Source organism: Vanessa cardui, chromosome 22, assembly GCF_905220365.1.
Source record: "Vanessa cardui chromosome 22, ilVanCard2.1, whole genome shotgun sequence".
In the NCBI taxonomy this organism is placed as follows: Eukaryota; Metazoa; Arthropoda; class Insecta; order Lepidoptera; family Nymphalidae; genus Vanessa; species Vanessa cardui.
The window spans coordinates 9445979-9473666 of record NC_061144.1 but is presented as its reverse complement, the minus strand read 5'-3'; the positions used below and the strand labels follow the sequence as shown (position 1 = coordinate 9473666).

The following is a 27688-nucleotide window of genomic DNA, read 5'->3' as shown; positions in this document are numbered from 1 at the left end:
TGAATAAACTCGAAGTTCGGGGGAGACCTATTAGTTGTATTTGAAAATTTATTTAATCCCATACATGCTGATAAGAAAAATGCATGTGTTGGATTTAAATCTGTCATATTATGTACTTATATTGGGACAGCGTGGTACTGTCAAGGCATACCATGTGGAATAAACTGCTATGACCCGTGTGCCTGAAATTACACTAGGTCACTTAAACGACAAGACACCAATAATAAGTATTGTTTTGACGGTGATGTCATATTCCAAGCGATGAGTGGTCGATTTTCACAGAGATTATCTTGCACAGAATCCTACAACTAAATACACTATCTTCATGAAAAACTACTTGAGATTTATCTTAAGAATTCACGAACATATCCTTTATTTAGTATTAGTAATATATTTTGTATGATTTCATATTTGTTGACATTGCGAAATTCATTGAAATAAATTGATATGAACGTACAATGCGTTTAATGTACTATAATATAAATTTACTTCGAGGTCTTTTCGACGATAACGTCGAGGATATAGAATTCTCAGAATTCAGATCTTGGAGTATGACTTTACAATGTTCTGTGTGTCGGGACAAATTTTTGAAATTGGAACAAGCGTTCTAAATTTAAAATTCCCTACTAGAGAAGTCAAAAACCATCTGATTTTTATCTGTGGCTATCTTATTAAAAATACGATACAGCCAATGTAATAGAAGGTACAGGAGACGCAATTACTGGCGGCACTTTGTTGTTTAAAAAAAATTTAAAAATCCCATCACCTTGGGATATTTTATATCCCTAGTGGCTTCAGTTACACTGGCTAACTCATCCCTAAAACCGGAACTCAACAAGACTATATACTAAGCTTGTCACTGAGACACGCTAGCACGAAGATCTATCATCAATAATTATTATTGTATTATTCGTTGTTTATATCACACTGTGCCAGTTTCATAAGATTAATTAATATCTCTAACAATTGATACTCTGTTGTACCCCATAGATCATTTATCTTAATTTATTCACTCATCAGAGTAAAACACAACACTGTTGACAGCGGCTTGAATTAATGGTCAGTGGCTAACACGAATCCACCTAGTTTCGACATAAATAATTATTATCATTATTCACAACAATTAAGTCAAAATTCTTTATCCAAAGTTTATCGTATTCGAAATTCAAAAAATATAAAGACAGATCAATTATATATAAAACAAAAATTATTAAATGTAAATCAAATACCTTATTTGAATAAACTTGTTAATCTATACATCTAATCTAATAAAACAGATCACTATATTGTTTAGTCAAAACTTACCGTATATACACCAAAATTTCTATAAAAACATTTTGGGTAAGAACAACACTAAAATCACAATTAATAATCACTTATTTTTAATCTTATCACATCCGAATTATAATTGATTTTTAACAATCGTATGTATAACAGTTTTATGAGATACACGATCGAATGTTTTTGAACGAAATCGTTCAGAGCGGGTACTACGCGCTGCGTTCGTAGTGAAACTGTTGAGTGTTGACGTGACTTGAGTATTACTTGTGATTCATTCAAGAATCACTTAGTATGGTACAAGTTAAGAGCGTTCAGCGTTTACGGAATATATAATTTATTGAATGAATGAATGATTTATTTGATATAATATTAATAATAAATTTAAAAGAACGAATGATTAGGTTTTTGATGAATTTGCAACGCGATTCATGGATTCATGGGAAGAATATTAGCTATCTTATAACCATTCATGACAAACATTTTAATATATATTAATATAATATATGTGTATTCTAACCTAACACAGATATAACAAAATATTTAATAAAGACGTATTGTACAAATTAAAAATAAATAATAATAACTATGTATTATTATTATGTGTAAAATTTTAGGAAAATTGTTCCTCTTTTAAAATTACAATAGATAAGGAAATACCCACCCAATACGTTATTAATTACTATAGAAATTGACACACAAACTCTTGTACCACATTGTAAAGATAAGAAAAAAACTATAACAGTTAAATAATGGACTCACCATGTCCACTTCTACGGATTAAGAATATATCTATAATCTTTTCCAATTATAAAAGGAAAAATATCGAACAATATTTGATAGAAAATTTACCCGATATTATTGGTTGAGAGCTGACGTTTCATTTGCTGACGAAAATAAAGTTTTGAACGTCGACGAAACCGTTATCGGAATATTGGAAGTAAAATTAAATCGGAAATAAGTAGTAGTGCTGTTTTATAAATAAATATATATTCATATATTTCGCGAGAGCATTTTAACAGTGCACAATATAGCTGAGCTATTAGGAAACCACACGGATTACGTAAAACTGTTTATCTTTTTTCCTACTTCCATTGAAAAGGGCTATATATATTATAAAGCAGTAAAATTTGTTCATTTATATGTATGGAGGATATCTCTTTTTAATAACTATGTATATGGTAAGCAATTATGATATATCTTATCTATATATTTTTAAATTTTAGATGGAACGTTTAATTAATAATATTTAAATTCTTTAAGGCTATTTTAACTATTAATAATTCACATAAATCTGAAAAATTAGTAGTAGGTATTGAAAATGATTTTATAAAAAAGTCTGCTAAAAAATTCAAGGTCAAAGGAAGTATAGATAATTTGCATTTTTTCTTATCAATATAATTAATGAGACAATAATTACAGATAATGCAATTTTGTAAATAAATATACGTATAGATAACAATTTTTTCCCCTACATTTCCTGAGGTATTACCATTTCAAACATCGAAAATAATATGGACGCCATCGCCAGTCGCCTGTGTGTAGAAAATGAATACTACAATAACCAAATATATCAAGTGGATACTTGTTCTATCAAAAGAATTGTTTCATTCGAAGCGGACAGTTAAGTGTAAGAGAAAGAAACAAAATCTTCTGTCTTTCTCTCTCATAATAGATTTCAAATTCCAAAGAATAAGACAACTATATGTTTTACTAAACACTCCTTCAAAACATTTGACAGCGCCATCTCTTGACGAACGAAATGTATACTTAAATCGTTGATCCCTTATCACTCGTATACCCAAATATGTTAAAAGCTGTGACGTGCAACATATCAGGTTTTTAGTGACGTCGATAGCTTACCTCCTGTATCATTAAAAAATGAAAGGATTTTGGATAAAAAGGTAGTTATTTTTATATATGTTTTTAATGCCTTTGAAGTTTTTTGTACCCTAATATATCCTGATTTAGTGTAGTTTAGTTTTTGTCGTATCTGTTACAATATATTTATGATTTTATGAAACAAATATGACAAAATATGAATAAATTAATGAATAATAATATTAATTTAAATTTTATTATTAAACCCAGATTTACCTAATAAATAAAATATATCACAAATGAGTATAACAAGTTTACATCCGGGCCTTTATTAAAAATCTTGTTTATTTATTGATCTCGTGATTAGATGTGAGCACTATCGTGATGGATGAACACACATGAACACATGAGTATCGAACTTAAAAATGTACCGGCTTTAACCGGTTTAATAATCTCAAAACCGAAACATTAGACGTTACTATGATGACGTAAGACTTACAATAAAATAACAAATAGCATATTGAATTCAATCACAACTTTTGTAAAGTGTGTCTTGGGCCTAATGACCCCGACTACGACTACTACTGTTACCGAGCGAGTAGGTGATATAATTTATTGAAGGAAAGTGTAGCTTACTCTTCGATTTGTCACCTTACAAAAATGTTATTAAAGGTAAAACTATTTACAATTAATCGTAATTGTTTGTGTGGAAGATAGTTGATAGAAATATGTATAGTGCAGCCTCCATAAAAATTTGTGAACTAGTAAAAATTAAATTATAAAAGTTTTCACAGGGTAGGATCATGTATTGTTTACATCTAAATCCGATCCTGATACTAACAGATGAAGTAAGTCAAAGCTCGTATACGAATATTTATGGTATGATTCATAAATACCGTATATAATAATATAGCAACACTGGCAGTTCTATAGAATATATACCTATCGTAAATGAATATAAGAAAATATTGTATTCATTTAAAATGAAAGTCCCGTTAAAATCAGTCTAGCCGTTCCGGTGATTAGCCGGAACGAAAAATATATTTTATATAATATGTATCGTGTATTCTCAGTATATACCGTGTATAGATACATGTACATACATTTAGTAAAAGCAGTTATTTTAAGCTTACCATATAAAGATATAGTAATTGGTCGTGGAAGATCCTTACATTGTCGACTAACAATCAACAAGTCTCTAAAAGAGAGCCCTTGAAATCAAAAGTCGCCAAGTATTACAAAAATGTTATTTACGGTAGAAAGTATTCTTGACTGGGGAATACCTACAAGGGCGCTGCAGTGCCACTGTCAACATCAGCTCTGTTAATTTTTTTTTTTAATTAAATACAAAGCAAGATGTCGAAGTGAAATAAATAGTATCAAATGTACAAAAGTGCTCCAAGAACTCATTCAAATGAAGACTACAAACCAATAACTGAATAAAACAGTGGTAAAAAGCAGTGATAGATATACCAGTAACAAAGTGACTTTCTTAATTAAACGGTGAAATAACACTGCTGAGAAAGGTTTGCATATGGACGATAACATAGTGTCAGCAAAATAAATTAGTTACTCCATAAGACTCTAAAAATACAAAGTGAAATATATATATTACCTTCCTAACTTACTACTAATTTCTAAGGCATCCCAGACTGAGACCATCGATCACGAAAATTTGTCAATTCTTAACTATTAATATTACCACATGACAATAAAACCGTCTTGTGATATTAATTCTGATCAGTCGCTGCCTATATTTAGATAGTTCAATGATACTTGATTTTCGTATTTCAATATAAGCCTTAGTGCTGTTGTTTTAAGGGCGTTTATTGGTCGTATTACAATCTAGACCAATTCCCGACGTGATACTGTCAATTGTTTGAACACATCAATTGTTGCGGTATTGTGTTGCTGTAATTACGGCCATCGATGCACGAATTATTATTAATAATTGATGTAATTTTAAATAAATTAGTTCGAACGATTCTTTCGAACGTTTTTTTAATTAATATTTAAATTGCAAATACCATAGCAGACCTCTCCCTCTAAACTCCTTGGAACTCGATTAAAATTTAAATTTATCTTATTACTTTTTTTTTAATAATTAATTACGAGTATCTCGGAAACGGCTACAAGGAATGGCTCAGATTGTGTATAAAGATAACGTTTCGCTTTTTAAAATTGTAGGTCGTTATTGAAAATGAGTAAAGTATGGCTTTTATTTAACAATAAAAACACAAAAAATCGATTGGAACTCGTACGCCCAGATATTGTAAAGTTTATATTTGTACAGTAATAAAAACTAAACCATAAATTTTATTATTTATTATATAATAGCTTTAAAAATGTATTATATTTCTTAACTTTAATTATTATGTTTTTTTTTATTTATGTTTTCAATAATTACATTGTGTAATATGATAATGCATGTAAGTAGTAGTAGTTTTTTTTTTATTGTAGCTACTGTTGGTTATCTTAATGAAAAATAAAATAAAATAAATCGAACTGATTTGTAACAAAACTAATGAAAACACACTATAAATTAAATTTAAACGTTGTTGCTATTTTTTGTCTAGTGCAACGCTTGAACGCTTCTAAACCACCCATTGTCACAAAAAGTGTTAAACAATGAACCATACATTGTATTGATCGATTTTATATCTATTTATTAGATTAAGGTGATTTCTATATAAAGTCTATCGTAAATAATAATGATTCTTCATAGCTATAATACTGATAAATTAAAGAGTACATATTATGTATTGTAGTATGCCTAATACGGGGGTACATACAAAAAACTTAATACTGAGGACAATTCGTTTAAAATTAGAACACATTCTAATTTTAAATTATCCAATGAAGATTGAGTTATTTTTTTTTCTTTTGCATTGTGTTATTTTGCTATCAAGGAGCTATAATAAAAATATATAAGTACGTATATTTGTGAATTTTGTCATTTTCCGGAAAATATTGCCCATTAGTTTTTATCTATGGGTTCGTCAAAACAATAAAAAGGACATGTCCTAAAATAAATAAGAACTCTGGTCATCGTACTTTAGACTCATTGCAAATAAATCTTCAAGGGCGTTTCGTAAGTCGGATATTGAAACCTGTTAAGGCCTTTGACATGTCTGAAGGAAATCATTGAGAAATCATTAATACCTTTGAAATTCAATCGAAAGCGATTAACCGGCTCTATTTTTAGTTGGAATCACTTTTTATCGCTTATGTTTAATTCACAAAACTTGACACAATTACCAAAGCCGCTCGAAGTAGAACACAATATAGAATACTAAGCGACTTAACTTTGTTGAAAAAAGTTCTATCCAATGTACTTCCAAGGTAGCGAATTTGTTGAAAAATGTTTTATCCAATGTACTTCCCAACGCCAAGGTTGGAGGCGCATTGGTGAAGCAAGGAATGATTCATATTTCTTTCAATGCCAATGTCTACGAACATTAGTTACCCATCCCTTGATTAGTAAAGTAAGTTAAGTAAAGTGAAGTAACAGCCTGTAAATTTTCCAGTGCGGGGCTAATGGCCTCCTCTCCCATTAAGAAGAGGGCTTGGAACATATTCCACCACGCTGTTCCAATGCGGGTTGGTGAAATGCACATGTGGCAGAATTTCTATGAAATTTGTCACATGCAGGTTTCCTCACGATGTTTTCCTCCACCGCTGAACACGAGATGAATTATAAACAAAATTAGGCACATTTTTAACCCAAAATCATCGTTTAAGATACTCGTGTTCTAACCTCTGGGCCATCTCTGCTTATTAAAAACAATACAATGCATGCAAACGTTAATCAAAAATAATATCACTAGAAGGTACGTTTTATAGCAATTAATGTTCGCGCTATGCAATATAGTTGATTTTCAACCGACTTCAAAAAGGAGGAGGTTATCAATTCGTCTGTATTTTTTTTTATTCATATTATTCTGATTTAAAGATGGTAACACCGTTGCATCGTGGCTGGTTAAGAAAGCGGAATCAGCTCGGCTGACCATTTGGATGACGGGACCCATTATGAGGTGATAGGAGGAGAAAACAGAAGAGAGCGGTTGGTGGTCAGAATCCGGGTTTTAACGGGGTGATCTTGAAAATGAAGGGTGATTGATGTATAACTTGGAATTGTGCCGATTGAACCTATTATGTTAAAATAAATGTATTTATTATATATATTTTCTTGGTGGTAGGGCTTTGTGCAAGCCCATCTGGGTGGGTACCACTCACTCATCAGTTATTCTACTGCCTAATAACAGTACTCAGTATTGTTGTGTTCCGGTTTGAAGGGTGAGTGAGCCAGTGTAACTACAGGCACAAGAGATATAAAATCTTAGTTCCCAAGGTTGGTGGCACATTGACGATGTAAGAAATGGTTAATATTTCTTACAGCATCATTGTCCATTGGTGATGGCGACCACTTACCATTAGGTGGCCCATATGCTCGTCCGCCAATCTATACCATAAAAAAAATTATATCTGATCCACCTGAGTTTGGATTTATAGAAATAGTATACTAATCAACTTAGTACTTCAGTAAATGATCAACTGTTAGGCACGTAGATTTCATTTCGTCATATAGGTTGATAGACGTTTTAACGGCAAAAACTTCTTTAGATCGGTTTTTATACATACTTGGTTATGGTAGCTTTATTTAATATATTTTGTTATATGACTATTGTTACAAAAGTGCTTGTTATATGCTCAAGTATATTTAAATTTTGATACGTAAAAGAACGAGCAAATATGTTTGCCTGGGTTTGAACCCGCAGTCATCGGTTATGATGACGTTCTAACCACTAGGAAATCTCAGTTCATATAGTTTCCATTTTCCATTCGTCGTTCATAAATAGGTAAAAGAAATAGGATCTTGTCTTTAAATTTTTATAATATCTAATATACAGAAAGCGTTCAATCATCAATCTTTTGTTCATTAGCATTACAATACCAAAACTGTTAACAAATAATATTAATATTGTATATAACAACTGTACAAAGTAACGATTGGAATATTCGCAACACATCAGCATCACAAAGAAATATACAAAAGTATTTGAAGATTGAAATAAATTGAATGTCAACATTGAGTGTTTCCTTTTTAGTAATGAATATTCTGAAAACGTGTGACTAAGGAGTTCTGAGAACGCATCTTCATTTTCAAAATATGTGGGGATTTATTTTTAGACGTTTAAAAATATCTTCGCGAGAGGAAAGTTCTGTTGTAAGTTGCCCCAATATGTTTAGTATTGCAATAAATTAAATTGATTTAACCCAGATATATAAAATAATTATTTTTGAAACAGAAGAAGTTTCAAATTTTGTTTCAAAAGTACTAGTATGAGCCTACTGAGATAAAGAATATTTGGACTACATAAATAAATAATAATATGAGATATGAATCCAACAACATCACATACATTACTCAGATTCCAATGTAAGCAGCTAAAGCACTTGTGTTATGGAAAATTAGAAGTAACGACGGACACAAACACCCAGACCCATGACAATATAGAAAACTGGTGATGATCTACATTGACTCGGCCGGGAATCTCGGACCGAATCCGGGACCTCGGAGTGGCATACCTCTGAAAACCGATGTACACACCACTCGACAACGGAGGTCGTCGATATTAAAAATGTGTGTTTTGAGTTCTTCTAAAGCCTATTGCAACTAAAAAAAAAACAAAACCTTAAATTAACATATACCATACTATGTTACGCACTATAAACAGTTTTGATGAATATATATTATTTATAATACAACACTATTCTATTATGAATAGTTCCAACACCAAATTCGTCGATATTCAAACACAGTTTTCATAAATACATACAAACTATATACATACTGGGTGGTAGGGCTTTGTACAAGCCCGTCTGGGTAGGTACCACCCACTCATCAGTTATTCTACCGCCAAATAAGAGTACTCAGTATTGTTGTGTTCCGGTTTGATGGGTGAGTGAGCCAGTGTAACTACAGGCACAAGGGACATAACATCTTAGTTCCCAAGGTTGGTGGCACATAGACGATGTAAGGAATAGTTAATATTCCTTACAGTGTCATTGTCTATGGGTGATGGTGACCACTTACCATCAGGTGGCCCATACGCTCGTCCGCCAACCTATAATATGAAATAAAAAAAAATAAAACATTACTAAATGCTATATTTAGGCTTAGATCGTATTTTTGATTGTTGGCAACATGAAAGATTATGTTAATGTATCTGAATGAAGCATCGTCATGAAATATTCCAAATACTCTTAAGAAACATGAGTAAAATTATACCATTCGATATTTGGACATTTATTGGTTATTCACAATGAAAAAAGAGCTGAGATGGCCCAGTTGTTAGAACGCGAGCATCTTAACCGATGATTGTGGGTTCAAACCCAGGCAGACACCACTATATTCATATGTGCTTAATTTGTGTTTAGAATTCATCTCGTGCTCGGCGGTGAAGGAAAACATCATGAGGAAACTTGCATGTGTCTTATTTCATCGAAATTCTTTCACATGTGCATTCCGCATTGGAACAGCGTGGTGGAATATGTTCCAAAACCTCTCCTTCATGGAAGAGGAAGCCTTATCTCAGCTGTGGGAAATTTACAGGCTGTTACTTTACTTTACTTTTTCACAATGACGTCAAAACGTATTGTTTGGGAAGATTAAAAATCCAATCCTAAATGAAAATCAAGTGGTTATCTAGACATATAAACAGTAAGTAATATAAAGTTCTAAGAAAGAAATTATTCAATTTCAATGTATGTATATATTTTTTTACAAAATAATTTATGACCGTTTTAATCTTGTTTAAAACGCGATCGTGTATAACAACCTTAATTGACATGTCATTACTTTTATGAAAATAAATATGTCCCTGCCCTAATTCACTTATATTGATCATTTCTGCTCGACATCGAAACGATTAATTTCTCCATATATGTATGACAGCAATAATGTAGCTACAAGTTTTTAGAACCCTGTCACACTAAACTATTGAAACGTTTAATATCAACGTTTTAAATAAACTGTCAGGAGTAAGGGCGACATGGTTCCAATTTGTTCGCATTATTGGCTCAAACTCTCGTGCCTATTACACGTTTTTATTGCGAAATAATTATATAAGATCACAAGTTTATTTGCAAGCGAAAAATAATTTTATTTCCGTTGCAATAAGGTCGATATTTGCAGTGTACTTATTAGTAATAAATTTACCAATATAAAGGTTTAGGTTCGTTATAGTTGATTGGAATTTAGATTGCTGTTAAAGCGTATAGTAAATTATTAAAGACCCAGTTAATAGTGTTCGTATATGACCTAATGTTAGTTACTGGTTTTAAAAAGCCATAAATGCTTGTCTCGTAACGTAGGGCTGTCAACAATTAAAATAAATAAATATTATATTGGAAAACATCACATACATTACTCTGATCCCAATTTATCTAAAGCACTTGTGTTGTGGAAAACCAGAAATAACGACTGTACCACAAACACCCAGAACTAAGCCAACATAGAAAACTAATAAACTTTTTTTACATCGACGGCATACCCATGAAAACCGGTGTACATATTACTCGACCACTGATTTTAGTGCCCTAAACAATAATTAAGATGAAGACAAACTTCAAATATTTTGATTTTGCTTAATAGTCCTACTAATATTATAAATACGAAAGTTTGTGAAGATGGACGTATGTATGTTTGTTACTCTATACCGAAAAAACTCACTCACACATCCGAAAAAACACATATGCTACAATTTATAATTATTTTACTATTTATAATAATTATTTTGTCATAATATAACGATATATATGTGTAGTACGACACTTCTTAGATGTAGCATCGGCAAAGTCAATAAAACCGATGACTGCTGATTTACACAACCAATAGAAATAGCTCCCTATCGCGCCATTCGACGCTATTCGTCGCTATAGATTATCGCGTCAGTTCAACCCGAGAAAGAAAGTGCATGTAAATCGACGTGTCAAATTTGACGAATATATTAGGTCATACGATATTACAAGTTATTGCGTTTGTGTAAAGATCATTCTCACATAAGAAATTATTAAATATTGATAATTTTGGATAGCGTAGTCAATTCGGGTGTGATCGGTTTTACGAATTTCACCGATGTTACATCTAAATTGTGTCGTACTATACATATCAAGTACCCGTGCTTGGGCTTGTTACTAAATAGTTTTGTAAAGTTATTCGGTTACATGTCGTTATTGATATAAATAATTAAAATTGGTTCTTACGTTACAATTAAGCTTAACTTTCTTGGTGGGCTTTGTGCAAGCCCGTCTGGGTAGGTACCACTTATCTGTTATTCTACCGCCAAACAACAGTACTCGGTATTGTTGTGTTCCAGTTTGAAGGGTGAGTGAGCTAGTGTGTACAAGGGACATCTTAGTTCCCAAGGTTCGTGGCGCATTGACGATATAAGGAATTGTTAATACTTCTTACAGCGTCATTGCTTACGGGTGATGGTGACCACTTACCACCAGGTGGGCCTTATGCTCGTCCGCCAACCTATGTCATTAAAAAAAATTAAGCTGAGTTTTTTTTTGTGAGGAATAGACTTGGTAACGTAAGTAGAATTTGTCCCCTGCATCGTATAGTGGAAAGGAAGTATCAAGACTCCTTGAAATAAACGATGTATTATTTTTTACATAGCCTGTTATTGTTAACAGCTCCGCCTCCGAAGGTTCAACGATACTTTATGGTAGAAAGGACAGTTTCCTACTAGCGGATTTACACGCCCTTTTTGACTCTTGAACCCGTGTTAAATGTCAATTTCATTGTTCGTTGTTTTATACGTAAATTTACTAACGATAATATCGGTAACATTCTTAAATAATTAGGTCATTGACCTCGTGATTGAAGAATAAATTAATAATAATGTACTTTTTGGATTGTAATACTATCAATGCATAATGAAATAAATTTAATATTAATTTACAAGAATATTTACATATTTACAGGCACAAGCGACATGACATCTTAGTTCCTAAGATTGGTGGCACATTGACGATGTAAGGAATTGTAATATTTCTTATAGCGTCATTATCTATGGGTGAGGGTGACCACTTGCCATTAGGTGGCCCATATGCTCTTCCGCCAAACTATATCATAAAAAAGGCTATCTGGTACTACCGGAGCAAGATTGGACACATTGGAATTTTAAAGAATAATTTCAAAAATATATATAGATACGAATTAATAACCTGTTTACCTATTAAAACTCATTTCGAAAAAAACCTTGCGAATTATATTTAGTAGTTTATGCATCTGTCTAATTTTTGTCTCGCATAAATTCCAATAGAGATAGTGCCATCCATTGCCATCAATTGTACAATTTCTCAATCAGATAAACGATGCACGAACACAGAATAAGTATATATGTATAATACGTCAATAATCAGATCTTGCTGAAAACTTACACGCGCTCTGTCTTTTGTTTCATAGTCTGAGATAAACTAAAGATAATTGACAATATGACAGGTAATACGTGGCAAACAAAGGATACATATTTCGTCAGCTTTCTGACTTTGAACATAAGTTATTTAATATGTATACATATCAATCACTCGTCACGAGATCTCTGAAACTTTAGGTAGATTTGAAATTAAGTATATTTACTTCTTACGCAACGTAGATGCTCACTAAAATAGGATTTAGGAAAATGCAATTTCTTTTTAATGGCCAGAAATTGGGACTATATTATGTATTACATTATATGATATGTATTGGAAATACTTATAGTTGAAATAACCCCTATGAACAGCTACATACACGCATAAAAGAGTTACGTCGATTTATAATCCTATCTCCAATTTAATATAATTATACATATGGTTTCGGGACAAAGGCCCATAATATTACTCTTATTCAACTTTCACTATTCCTTGCAAAAATAAAATATATATGAATCAGAATTTTGTACTAATTATATTAATTTAAAACAGTTATGATATCTTTCCGATTGTAATCGGATCCAACTTCCGCGTTCTTTATTGTAATAGAGAGAAGACAAAAGATTCTATTGTTAAGAATTGACAACATTTTGAGACTTGGATCATAGGAAGTAAAAAACACCAAAACATATTTACACGATTTACCAAATTTGGTTTAAAACTTTTCGAGATTCAGCATGAGATATGCCAGTTAAAATTTTATGATGCTCAATTGTTTGTACGAAAATGGATGTAAGCGTTCTTGTATAATTAGTGTTTCCATTGTGGTGGAGATACGGAGTCATAGATTACAGCTAGTTTTTGTATCACCTATTTAATCCTTAAGCTGTATGTTTCAATGGAATTACGACCAATTAGGCATAAATACAGGCACCGAATTAATTGTAACGAATGAAAATGCTATGTTGATTAAAATTAAGAGGCATTGGAAAATCCTACCAGCTCAATCTTGGTCACAGCAGCTAATCACAAGGTCTTCACAGGAAATCACTTATACATTTTCTTCCTTTGATCTGCAATAGAAAGGTTATCTGGCACTACCGGAGTGAGATCTCGGTCACATGAATACGGGGTAACATGCGCTATGATCTATACAGAATGAGCATTGTCAAGTAAGTGTAGCTTTGTCTCAATGGTTGTTTAGTCCCTAGATTTGCGCCACACCAGCCAGCCAAATGAAATAATATTAATATTTTTCATTATGATATGCTTAGAAGGTTAAACAAACCAGAACTGTATGAAACATCAATGTCAATCAAACAATGACAAAAACATGTTGACATTGACTGGCTATTAACCTAAAAGATGCGATTACCATTGAATGAAAATGTCGTCGATCTCATTGTTATACATTATACGCGTATAATTATACAATAGGCGTGAGAGTACAACCTTCGGCAGTACCAGTTCCTCTTGTAATACATCAAGGAAGAGCGTTTAATAATGTAATGCTACAGGTAATAAATAATATATAATTTATACACTGCTTTAGAATTGAGTGACAATTGGTTTCATCTATCACTAAGGCTACGATGTTTGTCTTTTACTGATACTTTTAGAAATGTAATAGACACCGTGCAGAAACAATAGAGGGCGTTATAATCCCGATAGTAGAGACACAGTGCGAGTAAAAAACGAAACTTCCCAGACACATTGGTGGCAGGCTGGCAGCTGTCAAGTCTGTAAATATATATTTTAAATTATCAAAATTATAAAACATTGTTTTTTACCAATTAACAATGAAAGTAATGGGCGCTGCAGATGGTGGTATTTTTAGATGGGAACCAGTTATTTGGATGTCTACTAAAAGAAACAACGGTTATAGGTTAGATTCAAACACCATACCCACAAAATTGGTGATTTTTATATAAATAAAATCAAATAGTACATTTTAAATACTTGAAGGTATACTTACGTGTGTTTTATAACTGCATAAACAGCAACACATTGGATTATTTCAGCAATTCGACCAAAAATCGTTAGAAGATATTCAACCGGTTCATGCTAAAATGATCTTTATCACGGGCCCGTACCTGTAGCACAATGATTCATTTTAGTTTTGAAACAGCAACCGTGTTAGGCCTCCTGAAACTTTGCGCATTGCTAAAGTATATCTTTGTTATAAAAACAAAGAAAATCAATTGCTGCCAACTGTGGCAATAATGAATAATATAAGTGATAAAAATTAAAAGAGAAGCTATTTTCCATTGTTACAAAATTTATACTAATGCTATGTACAGTTATGTATACTAAAATTATAAAGAGGTAAAATTTTAACTTATGATTCAAATAAAAAAAAAATCCTTGTGGAAAGCTTCTCACCTCGAGTGTTATAAAAATATAATTAATTATTTTTAGCGCATTATTTTCTTTAGTAATAAAATGCACTCGTGTGAAACCGGGATAGTCTGATTGTTTTTGTTTTTACTAGTTGGTGCTTAGATTTTAATTTTTTTTAATCTGCATCATAATGTAATTTCTCATAGATCATAGATAGAAATAGATATAAAAGTAAGAAGCAGGATAATTGGCGCTCTTTGTCAAACTGCCACCAGTCAGAACACTGTTAATAGAATTTTCTGAAATAAATTGACAGGTCTGTCGTTTGCTATCCTTTTTTAGCAGTTATACATTAGAAAAGGATAGCAATAAAATGTAAGCCAATGTTATATCGACAATTAGAAGCAGCAATCACTTAACTTCGCTTACTTGGTTGTGTGCAATAATTTAATCTACTAGCTGTCTGCTACAGAGTATTTAATTTTCCTTGTCATAAGATTGACGTAATCACTACGTGAGTTATTAATTTGTTACAATATTTGAAGGATACACAGATCAGAATATTGTAACACCGTAAGTTTGTTATCAACATTTCATGAGTGAGAGACGAAGTGAGTTTTACAATACGCAATATGAACGCAAGCGTTTTAAATGTAAAAGCAGTCACAAGATACATTAACAAACATTGGTGGTGGGGCTTTTGTTTGAACCCCTACTTGTCACATATCCATACAGCAAAACTGAGTATGGTTGTACTGCTGTTTGTAGGGCAAGTCATTGGAACTACAGATAAAATGGACGCATTGACATTTCTTACAGTGGTAATGTCTTGGGGCAGTTGTGACCACTTATCACTATGTAGTTCATATGTCAGTCTGATTACAAGTTCAAAAAATGTATGTGATATGTAACAGCTTGAAATTGTATTTAGTTCTTACAAAATTAAATTTAAAAATTAATTTTTATAGCATAGATAGGTGGACGTTCAAATGGTCGGTTTTAACACAAAAGTTATGTTCGAACTATCATTAATTATGAATGCATTATTATTATACAGAACTATCTGTATTTTATGTCAATCGAAAATAGTTGTTAAATCTATTTCTATAAAGTTCATTTTTAAAACTGGTATCTTACGTATTTGTATGCCGTTTAGTTCGCCAAGGTCGCATCTCATCGTTCATGTCTTCTAAACAATAGACGGTTTTTACAAGAAATACGTGCTAAATGGTTCATTTATTAATTACGACAACCGAACAATAAAGATCCTTATTAATAATGTCCGTCTACACAACTGTCTGCATGAATTATTACATATTTGTTCCAGATTTTTTTTTGTTTAAGTATAAGTTGACGGACGAGCATATGAGCCACCTGGTAAGTAGTCACCATCGCCCATAGACAATGACGCTGTAAGAAATATTAACTATTCCTTACATCGTCAATGTTCCACCGACCTTGGGAACTAAGATGTTATGTCCCTTGTGCCTATAGTTACACTGGCCCACTCACCCTTCAAACCGGAACACAACAATACTGAGTACTGTTTGGAGGAAGAATAACTGATGAGTTGGTGATACCTACCCAGACGGGCTTGCACAAAGCCCTACCACCAAGTAATAGACCGCCATAACTTTGGAAGTTTTGTACTATATCCTTTTTTTATTTTTGCATATGCCGCTGTAAGCTTTATAACGTTGAACTGATAGGCATATAAATTATATAATTTCATGTTATAGCTGTTACGGGATAACACGGATTTCCTATTAGGTTTTCCTCATACTTATGTTACATATATTTTTTATTTAATGTGTCCTACCAATTTTGTATTTTTTTATTTCGACATGTTCCTCGTCAACAAATGTTTTATACAGCTTTTCAATGTGCAAACGATTACTATTATAATATTTTAAACTTCGATCTTTCTTGAAGTATGGTAGTATCCTTTCTTATTTTTTTTTCTGCCTTTATTTTGGGACGGCGTAACATGTCTTCTTTTGATTCCCTCTATTACTCATCATGATCGTCTTTGATCGGCTATCATCGTGAATGATCGTGTGTGATCGTTCGCATTCATCTCTTTCATATCACACTCTCTATTCTATTTTCTTCGGTCATCCTCTTATAGCGCGTCAAGTGTAAGTTGGCGTGTGGCAAAAACATGTACTAATTTTTTTTGTTCATTTATATCTTATTTGTTATATTTACCCTTATTAAGACTACTTACCCAAAATCTTTTAAAAAATTAGACGTAGAGAATTATTTTCTAGGGATATATTGGTAAAATAAACAAAAAAATGGTAAGACAAAGGGTGTAGCAGGTGCTGCCACAGGAACGCCAACTTATACTTGACAGTCTGTAGTAACGTAATGTAATTATAATAATGTCTAGTAAGCCTAATTCAAACGCACTACATAAGAGCGCAAACTGAGAAAATAGTGAAAGTAACGATAATGAACGACATTCTTCCGCGTGTACTATATTCGTATCACCTCGCGTGTTCGAGATATTGCTATGTCCATGAGACACGGACGGACATACTTAATTTTTGTATGTTTTTATGTAGACAATAGCATGGACAGTCCAGGTTTTCTGCACAGGTTGAATCGTCATTCACCAATCTTAATTTAGATAATTCTTAATTCATAATTTAATCATTTACCTATAATTATAAAATTTAGTATGTAACTTATATGAATGTTATTATTATTTTTAGTAAGTCTTCATATCGATTAAGAACAATACATAATGTATTTCAAACCTTCTCCTTAAAGGGAGAGGAGGCCTTGACCAGCAGTGGAAAATTTACAGGCTCTTATTGTTGTTCTCTTAGTAGTAACATTTAGCTGTTCTACTGCAATATGTCAATGCGTTGTGTTACTTTGTTTTAAATCCTGGGCAAGGATGATGATAAATTTTAATTAAGATACCCTTTAAGGTACAATTACACACATAACACACACCCAAGACAAAACATTTTAGAATACGTAAATAGCGGTTGGAGGTGTAATAAGTTTATTTTGATTATTTAATAAAAAAACATATATTTTTCTTAAACTAAAACATCCGTTTCAAAGAATATCCTATGGAACCATTAATAATTTCCGTTTATATTTTATTGATTAAACGACTTATAACTTAATAAAATCGTCCAGCGACCATTCCCCGTAAATCAGATTGCGTAGTCATAATATTTACGCGGTGTAATATGAACTAGAAAAATCTATTGACGTAAAATGAACGCAAAAATGCAAAACGTACGACTTTCGACGCGTTTTTTTAAAATGCAAGTGCATTGAATACATTGTAAGTTTTTATTGTATTGCTAAGCATTTTTTATTTGGTAAATTATTACTATTTGTTGTTAAGCTGAAGATTTTGTTGCGAACGCTCTTACCTTACGACCTATTTATTTTTATTTCAAAATGACTTCGTAGGTATGGTGTTCCACTTACTAAGAAATATTAAAGCAACTTTATACCATCAGTTTACGTTCCACGGAGTATTGTAATGTTTAACGTTTTCTGGGACAATAAGCGCCTAAAGACATGATAATAATTACTTAACTATTGTGTCTAACATAGAAAAACAACAGCCTGTAAATTACCCAAGGCTACCCTAAAAGCCTCCTCTCCCTTTAAGAAGGTTTGGAGCATATTCCACAACGCTGCTCCAATGCGGATTGGTGGATTTACATGTGGCAGAATTTCGTTGGAATTAGGTATATGCAGGTTAACTAACGACGTTGTCCTTCATCGCTGATCACAAGATGAATTATCTTGTCTGGGTTTGAACTCGCGTTCAAACCACTGAACCATTATTATTATACTGACTAGTTTAAGCTTGGGTTGAACAACATGAAGCATCTACTTGTATTTTTTAATAGATACTCAGTCCTCTGGTAGGCTTCAGTCAAGTCGACCACTAGTAACGACTAACGGGTGCCTACTAGCGAACTGTTGGCGCAATATATATAGAACATAAATATATACGGAAACGCGTGTGCACTCTTTATTTAGTACCGCACTCTAATGAGTCTTACTAATAAACACGACGTTACATGCTTTCCAAGGCAGAGTGCGACATTACTAATATTGAGTACATTCATACGCACATGGTTTGCTACAAAAACTTGTTATAAAAACAATTTCGTATAGTAGGACACAAATTAGATGTAGCATCGGAAAATGCAATGGAATGAAAATAAAACCGATTACTGCCGATTTACACGATCAATAGAAATAGCTCCCTATCGCGGGTTTCGACGCTATTCGTCGCTATAGATTCACACGTCAGAGAAAGCAAGTGCATGTAAATCCATGCGTCAAATTGACGAATATATTCGTCAATTTGACACGTTGACATACTTTCTGTTGTTGAACTGACGCGTGAATCTATAGCGACTAATAGCGTCGTATTGCGCGATGGGGAGCTGTTTCTATTGGTTGTATATATCGGCAGTAATAGATTTTATTAAATTTGCCGATGCTACATCTAAGTTGTGTCGTACTATATCATTATACAAAAGGCTGCGTTTCGCAGTTTGACCCGTTTTATATTTAGACTATGTGAATTTAATGTAAATATATATAATAATTATAATAGAGCACGAGATCCTTTCGTTCGTGTTGCACTCAGTTACAAATGCTTAAAATAAACATTTACTTATCCTTGAACGAGGACAATATTAATCATTTAACACAATAACGTAACGTATTATATAAGACCATATTCGCCTTCATGTGATAATGTTCAAAATTAATATAAAACGGTTTTATATATACGTACTCTACTATTAATTTGAATAAGGAATTATGTTATATTTTATCAGCCCGTTTAAGTTATATTACTTGTCTAAATTAGCATTATTTTTTATTATGGTATAGGTTGGCGGACGAGCATATGAGCCAACTGATGGTAAGTGGTCACCATCACCCATAGACAATGACGCTGTAAGAAATAATAACTAATCCTTACATCGTCAATATGCCACCAATCTTGGGAACTAAGATGTTACGTCCCTTGCCTGTAGTTACACTGGCTCACTCACCCTTCAAACCGGAACACAACAATATTGAGTACTGTTATTTGGCCTATACTATACCTACCCAGACGGTCTTGCACAAGGCCCTGCCACCAAGTAAAAATTTAATTAAAAATTTAATAAGTAAGTACATTATTTTATATTTTACTACAATTTATTTAATTCGATACAGTTGTTTAAAAGCTTTTCAGTAACAGAATTTTATAATATAATAATACCTACATATATATAAGTATTGATATATCGAATTGATTTGTTACATATTATACATGTTTTCGGACTATGTATACTGGGCTCAGCAGCGTTAAAACGAAATTATGTTGTTTCATGAGTGTTCACAGCACTTAGAACACGCTAGTTCTAACAGTACCTATATTTTTTTTTACTAGAGACCATACAAACGTATCTGTGACGAAATGCCCTCGACACAGCTACCGATTGGTCACAGGGGATCATTTGATTGTATATGTATAAAGCAATTGTCACAATAATATTGATAGCTCGTTTGTGGCGTGACACGTCAACAGCTAAAAATAATATGTTAATACAATTTTCACGAATAAAATAGAACGCGTGTCCTAACCACGAGATCAACTTGGCTTTTTAAAAAAATTATATTTTGATTCGATTTTTTTAATAAATTAGTATTATAAGTAATACGTTAGTTATACGTGGCTAATATAAAATTGGTTGTGCTTTGGATATTAAAAATAAAATTGTTTGGTTTTGTTATCTTAACTTCGATACTTTACTGGGTGGTTAAGAATTATGCAAGTTCTCCTGGATAGGCATCACCCATTCATCAAACTCAAAACTAAAATTCAAATAATTTTATTCAATGTAGCATAACATTTTCTTATTGATAGTGAAATTAACACTACCACCGGTTCGGAAAAAGGAACACCCTGACCCGAGAAGAACCGGCGAAAGAAATTCAGCGGGTCTATCTTCACGTAGTCAAATAGCAACACTTAATATTTGACTGTTACACTTTGAAGGGTGAGTGAGTCAGTGTAATTATATGTATTGCTTAACATTCCAGATTCTAAGGCTGGTGGAAAATTTGCACAGTACTTATTTCTATGGGCGGATTGCGACCCAATTGACAGTCTGCCAGTATAAATGAGCAAGTTCAAATAATTTATATTCGTACAAAAATATAATCACACAATTTGTATAATTGACGTATACTACTTACCTCCATGGCACTTGTATAGTACTACTTAATTACATTTATAATCTGTATATGGAAAATAATTATGACAAGTAAATTAAACTATATACGTAAAACAAATTATTACTTGTTTTTAAAACTTATATAGGTATTTGTTTTATATAAGGAGCGTCATTGAAATTGCTTAAAATACTACTTATATTTTAATACATTAACAACTATATATAAAAATAAATTATAATAAAGTAATATTTAGGTGTATATTTATTTAAAAAAAAAAGTAAAATTATTTTCAAAATCAAAAAAAACTTTATTCAAGTAGGCCTCCACAAGCAATTTTGAATCGTCATTTTACAATTAAGTGAAGCTGCCACCGGTTCAGAAAGTAGATTCTACCGAAAAGAACCAGCAAGAAACTCAGTAGTTACTCTTTTTTCAACATTTTCGGTAGTAAAAATCATTCAAAATAGTGGAGTGGTTAGAATGCGTACATCTTAACCGGTGATTTCGAGATGAAACTCTAGCAAACACCAACGAATTCCTGTTTTATTTGGATTTATAATATCGTTCTCGGATTTGAAGAAACCCCGAGGAAACCTGCATGTGCCTAATTTTATTGAAATGTATCATCCACCAACGCGTCGGAGCAGCGTGGTTGAATAAGTTTCAAAATATCTCATCAAAGGAAGATTAGGCTTTAGTGCCGTAGTGGACTCTCCTGAGACAATTACATTATGCTCAAGCAGCTATAGAACATTAAAAATTCTATTATTATTAATTAGATTAATTAAAGTTATCGTTTGCGTTTCACTGTATTACTGTTTTCCCTTCAAAGTATCTATAGAGTACAATTCTGTGGCCTGGTTCTAGAATGTCCAATACCAATACCCTTTATTTTTGGTTATGAGATAAACTTGTTGCTGTGAGTTGTTTAATATATCATTCATTTTCATCCTCGGCTTCGCTCGCGATTATGGATTGGTTAATAATAATAAATAAATAAATATGGGACAACATCACATACATTACTCAGATCCCAATGTAAGTAGCTTAAGCACTTGTGTTATGGAAAATCAGAAGTAGCAACGGCACCACAAACACCCAGACCCAAGACAACATAGAAAACTAATGAATTTTCTACATTGACTCGGCCGGGAATCGAAACCGGGACTTCGGAGTGGTGTACCTACGAAAACCGGTGTACACACTACTCGACCACAGAGGTCGTTGGTTGAGAGTTATGTATTTATTAATTGTAGGGTTATTGGTATTGTGATGTATAAGCTATATCATTAAAAAGTTTCATTAAAAACGTAACGTTAGTATAGTAAAGTAGTAGCTTTCTCCTTTTTTTAAAATATTAGTAAGAATATACATATCTATTTGCCCAAAATTGCTGGTAATTGTAATGTTAATTTAATAATTAAAATTGAAAATTATTATACTCAAAAATAATATTACAGAATTATTAACAATTAATATATACGAAAAAAAAAATTACCTTTCGAAATATCCTTCAAGTACATATTATAAATACACCAATGATAATTTTCACCACAATTAACGTCTTCGTCAAGCTAATAAACTATTTAAAAATATACATAAAAACCACCAAAAATATCGATAATAACCTCGCTTTTGAATTTAACCTTAAAATATTTCGCGCCAATTTATGTTATCTGTTACGTGCAGCCGACATGTCTGCACAATTTAAACTGGTATCGTGACAACGGATCGTCAGCATAATGCCACACTATGGTTTATTTTACGGTGATTTGGCTTAAATAAAAAAAAAACGTATATAATGTATCCTCCTTAGTTTAATCACTTGTATTAAAAAAAAATATAGTTATAATATTTACTATAAATTCCGTTTTATTTCTGTTCCCGTCCATTTCATTTAAATGTAGAATTGCTTTGTCACGACGACCTCCGTGGTCGAGTAGTGTGTACACCGGTTTTCATGGGTACTCCGAAATACCTGGTTCGATTCCCGGCTAAGTCGATGTAGAAAAATTTCCTGAGTTTTTTATGTTTTCATGGGTTTGGATCATTGTTGTACCGTAGTTATTTCTGATTTTCAATAACACAAGTGCTTTATCTGCTTACATTGGGATCTGTGATGTGTCTGTATGTGTTTTTGTTCAATATTTTAGGCAATCTATTTGACATAATATTATTTGTAATCACTTGATGTGAATTGGTTCTAACTTGTTCACTTTACTTGGTGGTAAGTCTAGTTGAGTTTTGAGTTTGAGTTTGTGCATCTGGGTAGGTACTAACCTCTCATTATATATTCTATCACAAATCAACAATCCTCAGTATCGGTGTGTTTCTGGGAACCAGTAAAAGTTAAGTAAAGTAACAGTCTGTAAATTTCCCACTACTGGGTTAAGGCCTCCTCTTCCATTAAAGAGAGGGTTTGGAACATATTCAACCACGCTGTTCCAACGCGGGTCGGTGGAATGCACACGTGGCAGAATTTAGATGAAATTAGATACATACAGTTTTCCTCACGATGTTTTCCTTCACCGCCGAGTACGAGATGAATTATAGACACAAATTAAGCACATATATATAGTGGTGCTGGCCTGGATTTGAACCCGTAATCATCGGTTAAGATGCACGCGTTCTAACTACTGGGCCATCTCAGTATATCTACAGAAATAACGACATCCCATCTTAATTCCTAAAATTAGAGGCGCATTGGTGTTGTAAGGCATGGTTATTGTTTCTTACGGCGGCTTATTGTGACGATAGTGATCGCTTACTATCTTGTGGCATATCAATGATGTTGTAGTAAACAGATATGTTAAAATTGAGACATTTGCCTTTAGTCGTTTTGCGTAGTAATACGTTATAATACATCATAATTACGTAGTAATACGTTTTGCGTAATTAAAACATCTAGTCTATCTATCAAAACATCTATCTTTTTACTTTTAACGAAATGTAAAAATAAGCTACAATAAACGGTCCCCGGCGCGGCACACTTTTTTCTGTTGTTTAGTATGGATATAACATATCTGTTTATTAGAATATCATTGTGGCCTCAAAAAACATGACCCAATAAGTTTTACTAAAAATAACAATCATATTTAGTAGAGTCTTATAAAATTCAAACCACCTAATGGAACCATATGCAACTAAAGATACTTCCGAGGAAATAATATTGCAATAGGGTAACACCATGGTTATTTGGAAATCCGCTACTTAACTGGACACTTCCAAGCAGGATATATTAATTTATATAATTGTATTTAACTAACTTGACTTTGTATTTTTTAAATGTTGAAAAAGAGTAACTACTTAGTTCCTGCCGGTTCTTCTCGGTAGAATCTACTTTCCGAACCGATGGTAGCTTCTCTTAATTGTAAAATGACGATTCAAAAGTGCTTGTAAAAGCCTACTTGAATAAAGTTTATTTTGATTTTATTTGATTACAGATAAAGTGCTTGTATCGTGTATAGAATTATATACAAAATACATAGTAATTTATATCTTTAACTGCATCTTTTTTATAAATTTTCATCAAGTTACAATGCCTCATTTTAAGCTTAACTAGCGACCCGCCCGAGCTTCGTACGGATGCAATACTGATGCTCAATATACTACAGAATTTGTTTATTTACGACATCACATTGGAAACTTCAAAAATTATCAGTGTTTCATTACTATATTGTCCATGTGTTATATACAAAAACCTTCCTCTCGAATCACTCTATCTATTAAAAAAAAAACCGCATCAAAATCCGTTGCTTAAGATCTAAGCATACATAAGGATGGACAGCGGTAAGCGACTTAGTTTTATACTATGTAATTAAGTGTGAGTGGAGAATAAAGAGATAAAGAGCAGAGATAGCCCAGTGGTTAGAACGCGTGCATCTTAATCGATGATTGCGGGTTCTAACCCAGGCAAGCACCACTGATTCATGTGCTTAATTTGTCTTTATAATTCATCTCGTGCTCAACAGTGAAGGAAAACATCGTGAGGAAACCTGCATGTGACATATTTCATAGAAATTCTGCCACATGCGTATTCCACCAACCCGCATTGGAACAGCGTGGTGGAATATGTTCCAAACCTTCTCCTTAAAGGGAGAGGAGGCCTTTAGCCCAGCAGTGGGAATTTACAGGCTGTTGTTGTAAGTGTGAGTGGAGACAATAACTGAAAAAGTCAGTATAAAACCAACAGATTTTGAGATAGATTCTAAACGACATTGCGCTATATCCGCTTCAAATATTATGGATATAGTTACTCCGACAGCGAGTTACGATTCGGAACTATAATTATAATGATTATCAGTACTTACATCAATCCATTTTTTAAAAGTTATGTATTATCCAATTAAATAACATTGCCGAAATGATTGTTTGTTTCAAGTTATTCAATTCTAATTACATTGCTTAAACGTATTTATATATTGGGTAATGGTTTTATATGAACAAACATATAACTGTATGCGTCATACTTGCTAATCTTTATTAATACGTTGAATATACAAAGACTTAAGCCTACTCCTAATATCCCTATTGAAACTGAGAACTATTGATGACATTATCAAATAAAAAAAAATAAAACAGAAATATCTATTATAATGTTTTAAAAATAGACAACTAAACGGGAAAGGTCTCAATATTTTGATTGAACGATGAATTTTTAGTAGAAAAACAATATACCATATTTTTGATTTGGAGGTAGGGCTTTATGCCTGACATATTTTATGTTATAGGTGGCAAGCAAGCAGGCTCACCAGATGGAAAGTGTAGTACCTCCCATGGACATTTGCAACACCGACTTGCAAGTTCATTGCCGACCTTTAAGAAATAAGTACGCTCTTATATTTAAGGTATCGGAACAATCGTCGGCGAAAGCTAGTTCCACGGAATAGTTGTGCGAAAAAATCCCCGTCTGGGTAGTTACCACTTACTCATCAGATATTGTAGTCCCAAACAGAAATACATAGCATTTTGAATCAGTGTAAATGTTTGCACGAGGTTGGCCCCCAAGGTTGGCGGAACATTGGTTTGATGAGAAGGATGGTTAATATTTCGTACAGCGCCAACGTCTATGCGCAGTGGAGACTTCAGCACCATACCACCCAATACATAAATAACAAAATAGTTCTTCTAGTAAAGCTAAGCTAAGAAAGCTAAGGAGTGAACACGTGGCATCGTACGATCATGAGTTTAATATATGGAAAGATATTTATAGCTGGGTTCCTGTCCCGTGAATCATACGTGATTCATGGTCATTGTTTAGCTATTATGTCCGTCTGGACAGGAAACTCGTTAATATATCCAGAAATTATTATTATATCTTGATTCGATATACATTTACATTTTCTTGGTGAATAAGTTGTGAGAATATTATAATACTGTCCTTCCATACATGTGGTAAAGCATTATTTTTGTACGAAGATTTAACAATTCCCAATTTATAATGGACTAGTTTTTAGTGGTCCGAGATGACCCGGTGGTTAGAGTGCCTACATTTGCGGTGATTGCGGGTTCAAACCCAGGTAAACACCACTGAATTTTCATGCGCTTAATCTGTATTTATAATCAATCTCGTGCTCGGCGTTGAAGGAAAACATCTTGAGGAAACCTGCATGTGAATAATTTCAACAAAATTTTGCCATATCTGCATCTACCAGCCCACATTGGAGCAGCGTGGTGGAATGTGCTCCAAGCCTTCTTCTCAAAGGCAGGAGAGGCCTTAGCCCAGCAGTGGGAAATTTACAGGCTGTTAATGATTTCATGGGTTTTGTATTACTAATGAAGCGGTTGGGTATGTTGTTAACACTAAAAAATAATACATCTAGATGTTTTATTATTACTATTGTTCGAGTTATTTTTTTTAAACATTGTATAACTATAATTTATTAGAATAATTTAGTCAATAATATGTCGATTGACTATTTTTAGAATATGTTGTAATATTTTAATTTTTCACGATGAGTACTGGCCGAATGTCTGATACTGGCCGGAAAGAAAGAGAATGTCAAGAAATCGAATGCGGCGCCAATGTTTGGTGATATTTATTACTAATTTGGAAATAATGAGAATGGGAGGCTAAATTTAGATAAAATGAATGTGAAAACAGTGTTAATAAATGAATGTGGAAGAATATCGTTGTTTAAACTCGTGACCATCCTAAGATTATTTACTTATTTATTTATTAGACAGCTAATAAAATCCGCACTACTGCATTGTAATACAGATACACAACTAGTTATGAAGTAATCAGTATCTTAAAAATGATGATTCAACCGAGACAACAGTCAAATCAAAGACAAACATAAAGTCACGTAGTAGTTTTCTACTTAAAAAAATATGGGGAACAATGTCTTTAAATAGTTTATTATTAATTTTGCTCTTATCCGACGGCTACGAATTCAGACGGCCCCACTGAACCTCACGTGTAAGTTCTTGCTCTACTCATTATATAACAAGCTATCAGTCGAAGACACATCATTAAAAAAAGGTTAGGTTTTATATTTAATTGATAAGAATATTGACCACTTTAAAAAGTATTTCTTTATTTAAAATGGTTAGCACAAAGTTTTTTTTTTTTTTGAAGTAGATCATTATTTTATTTTAA

General features: G+C 32.6%; 1 protein-coding gene across 2 annotated transcripts in view; it reads right to left on the bottom strand.

Annotated features, from left to right (window-relative positions):
• LOC124539386 overlaps positions 1 to 22813 on the bottom strand; it is a 54856-nt gene extending 32043 nt beyond the window's left edge. Inside the window, exon 1 of one of the 2 annotated variants that reach the window (XM_047116774.1) lies at positions 22586 to 22813. The gene's annotated coding sequence lies outside the window, so the exon portion shown is untranslated. Of the gene's footprint in view, positions 1 to 1305; positions 1524 to 22585 lie in introns of those variants that run through there. The other variant, XM_047116773.1, reaches the window with a different exon arrangement.
• Positions 22814 to 27688: the final 4875 nt, after the last annotated feature.